Below are 4036 nucleotides of genomic sequence, written 5' to 3'. Positions count from 1 at the left end.
AGGGCTGTCTGCCTTTGAATGGGGCTCTAGAAGGCGGCTCGGCTGCCGCTTCCGAAGCGATGCGCCTCCCTTCGCCTGGCACAGAGCGAGGCTCCGTCTCAAAAAGAAGAATGAGAAAAAAGAAGAAAATATTAGCACGTCAGTTGTGGTCGCGAATCAGTCCCCGGAGGCCAGGCACAGTGTGGCTCGAGCCCATCCATCATCCCAAAACTTTGAGACGCCAGGTCGGGAGGATTGCAACGAAGTGATGAGACCCTGTCTGTAGACCCTTTCTACAGGCAGGGTCTCATCACTTCGTTGCAATTGATCTGTTTGTTTGTTTGTTTTGAGACGGAGCTTCGCTCTCGGTACCCACCAGGCTGGAGGGCAATGGCACGATCTCGGCTCACCGCAACCTCCGCCTCCTGGGTTCAGGCAATTCTCCCGCGTCAACCTCCCGAGTAGCCAGGACTACAGGCACGCAGCACCATGCCCAGCTAATTTCTGTATTTTTAGTAGAGACGGGGTTTCACCCGGTTGACCAGGATGGTCTCGATCTCTCGAGCTCGTGATCCACCCACCTCGGCCTCCCAAAGTGCTGGAATTCTAGGCGTGAGCCACAGCGCCCGGCCTAGAAAACATTGAAAAACTGATCTGAGGGGCCGGGCCCGGTGGCTCACGCCTGTCATCACAGCACTTTGGGAAGCCGAGGCGGGCGGATCACCCGAGGTCGGGAGTTGCAGACCAACCTGGTGACACCCCGTCTCAGAAAAATGAATGAATGATCTGATCACAGTGGCATGTGCCTGTGGTCCCAGGTACTCTGGAGGCTGAGGCGGAGGAATGTCTTGAACCAAGGAGTGTCTAGACTGCAGTGAGTGAGCTACGATGGCACCACTGCACTCCAGCCAGGGCGACCGAGTGAGACACTGTCTCTAGATCAATAAAACAATTGGAAGGAGCTCTCTCTGTCTTACTTTCAATGGGTGTCTCTTTAGGCCAGGTGAAAAACAAGAAAGAGAGAGAGAGAGAGAGAGAGAGAGAGAGAGAGAGAGAGAGAGAGAGAGAGAGAGAGAGAGAGAGAGAGAGAGAGAGAGAGAGAGAGAGAAAGAGAGGAAGGGGGGAGAGAGAGAGAGAGAGAGGAGAGAGGAGAAACAGAGGAGAGAGGAGAGAGAGGGGGGGAGAGAGAGAGAGAGAGAGAGAGAGAGGAGAAGGAGAAAGAGAGGAGAGAGAGAGAGAGAGAGAGAGAAAGAAAGGGAGGGGGGGAGAGAGAGAGAGGAGAGAGGAGAAACAGAGGAGAGAGGAGAGAGAGAGAGAGAGAGAAAGAGGGGGGGAGAGAGAGAGAGAGAGAGAGAGAGAGAGAGAGAGAGAGAGAGAGAGAGAGAGAGAAGGTGTTGGGAGGCGTGTCTGCTTGATGACTAAAACTACACAAACCCAAACAAGGGGAACACAATGCGTAGGTGTGTAGGATTTGGTAAATAAATCCCGTTTTCTTTTCTTCTCCGGAGAACACCTGTAATCCCAACAACTCGGGAGGCCGAGGCAGGCAGATCACCCGAGGTCGGGAGTTTGAGAGCAGCCTGACCAACATGGTGCAACCCTGTCTCTCAATAACTAATCTGGGCACAATGGCACGTGTACTCTGGAGGCTGAGGTGGAAGAATGTCGAGCCAAGGAGTGTCCAGACTGCAGTGAGTGAGCTAGGATGACACCACTGCGCTGCAGAATTTAAGCCTCTCTCTGTCTCTCTGTTTCTCTCCCTTCCTCCCTCCCTCCCTCCCTCGTCTCTTTTCTCCGCCTCTCTCTCTCTCTCTCTCTCTCTCTCTCTCTCTCTCTCTCTCTCTCTCTCTCTCTCTCCTCTCCCTCTCCCTCCTTTCTTTGTCACAGGATTGCCCAGGTAGGATTAACAGGTAGCTGCCGCCATGCCCAGCGAAACTTCCTTACTATTATTATTTTAAGAGAGAGTGTCTCACTCTGTTACCCAGGCTGGATTGCCGTGGCGTGGATCTCGGCTCACCGCCACGTCGGACTCCCTGGTTCAAGTGACTGGCCTGCCCCAGCCTACCGAGTTACTGATCTAACAAGCGTACGCCACCACACCTGGCACATTTTTATGTTTTTCGTAGAGACGGGGTTTCGCCATGTTGGCCAGCCGGGTCTTGCACTCCTGGCCTCAAGTGATCCACCTGGCTCAGCCCCCGCTACGTGTCGGAATTACAGGCATGGGCCGCCTCATCCGGCTCGGCCAATCTTTTTAATATATCATAGAGACGGTGTTTCCTCAGCCATGGGGTTGTGAGATTGGTTCACTCAATATGTATAGTGCTAAAGGGGTAAATTAGTGTGATTTGTGACACGGATGTGAAAAGAGTGTGTGTGTGTGTGTGTGTGTGTGCGTGCGTGCACGCGCGCACACACACATGCTGTGCTGGCTGGGGGTGGGGGAGAGAGAGAGAGAGAGAGAGAGAGAGAGAGAGAGAGAGACCATCCTGACCAAGAGGACCTAGAAATGGTGTCTGATTTGCGTCTCTGTCTAGTCGCCCATCTGTCTGTAGGTGACTGATAATTCCACAAATGAGGGCGAGCATCATCTATTGAGCTCTTTCTTTCTCCCTCTCATGTGTGTCATCTCTGCCGTGGAACGAGGGAAAAAAAGAGGCTGTGATGGGAAGTCGTCCTGACGTCTGAGGAAGCTAAAGACAGGCTGCTGACTGAACGAAGGGCATCGTATGTGACACTCTGACGCCCGAGCCGCCTAGAAATGCATCTTAGTTTTCATGCCAGTGCTGTCAGTTTATCCTGTAAGTCAGCAAGACTGACTTACCCCCACACCCAGCAAGAACAGCACACACCCGGGTGGTCCAGTGTGGTCCCAACCGGCCCACCCAGGCCATCTGGTGAAACGGGTCGCTGGCGAATTTGAAAGCAGCCGCAATGCGGTTCCCCTGGGGAGGAGGCTCCCGGAGGGCCTTTTGGGCCTCCAGAGAGGATTTAGCACCGAAAACCGCAAATCTAACCCACCCACTGAATCTTGCTGCTCCCTCCCTCCCTCCTTACCTCCTTCCCTCCCTCCTTCCCTCCCACTGGGTCCAAGGTACAACCTGGGAGGCAGCCAAAGAAATTTCCACTGTGTGCCTTTTGTCTTTCTCTTTATTTTTAAAATAATTTTCATGTTTCAAGAGATGCTCGTTTGAAGAGGAAATTTTCACAGAGTATGAAAATTCGTCCTAAAGAACAGAGTTTCCCAACAAAGCAGAGAGAGAGAGAGAGAGAGAGAGAGAGAGAGAGAGAGAGAGAGAGAGAGAGATTCCGTCCAAAAACAAAACAAAACAAAAAAAAACAGGTGCACATGGCCAATGTCAGCACTTTCTGCACTATATAAATCAACTATCAGAGAGCGATCAGGCACGCCACCCTCGATGTGGCTTGTGGCACTGGAAAGAAAAGGTAGGATCGTGAGATGTGTGTGAAAATTGTCTTAGTTTGCAACGCCCGTATTATAGACTGTGTGTCCAGACCGGAAACAAGGACTGGAAAGAAACGCACAAGACAAATACGACCAGGCCCGTTCCACGTTCACGCCTGTCATCGCAGCGGTCTCAAAGGCCGACGTGGGAGAACGGCTGGAGCGCAAAGGTTTGTGATCATCTCGATCTGTCATTCGACACCACCTCCACCTGCATAAATGATCATCAGCAGCATCATCGTCATCGAAGTTTCAAAAGAAATATGTGTGTCCAGAGTGCGGACCGCAAAGCGAGACCACATGCCTACTAAGAAGGTGATAGGCAAGACACACGGGAAAGACAAACAGACAGACAGACGGACAGACGGACACGGACGGACGGACGGACACGGACGAACGGACAATAGGTAGGTAGGCAGGCAGGCAGGCAGGCAGGCAGGCAGGCAGGCCAGTAGAGATTGAGTCAGGTGCAGTGACTCAGGCCCATAACAGCACCGTGAGAGGCCAAGGCAGGCTGAATTCTGGAGAGCAGGCGTTCTGGACCAGGTGGGCGTCACGGTGGAACCTCAAACCCCATCTCACATACATACA

At 52.7% G+C, this 4036-nt stretch overlaps 1 long non-coding RNA gene across 2 annotated transcripts in view; it reads right to left on the bottom strand.

Moving 5' to 3' along the window:
- Positions 1 to 3111: 3111 nt before the first annotated feature.
- Positions 3112 to 4036, bottom strand: part of LOC144581293 (uncharacterized) — a 21394-nt gene continuing 20469 nt past the window's right edge. For both annotated transcript variants that reach the window (XR_013531910.1, XR_013531909.1), the window contains exon 3: positions 3112 to 3656. This is a non-coding gene — a long non-coding RNA (uncharacterized LOC144581293). The remainder of the gene's footprint in view (positions 3657 to 4036) is intronic.

The sequence above is a fragment of the Callithrix jacchus genome, chromosome Y (assembly GCF_049354715.1).
Source record: "Callithrix jacchus isolate 240 chromosome Y, calJac240_pri, whole genome shotgun sequence".
In the NCBI taxonomy this organism is placed as follows: domain Eukaryota; kingdom Metazoa; phylum Chordata; class Mammalia; order Primates; family Cebidae; genus Callithrix; species Callithrix jacchus.
Note: the sequence above shows the minus strand (reverse complement) of the source record. Positions and strands in the feature narration are given on the sequence as shown.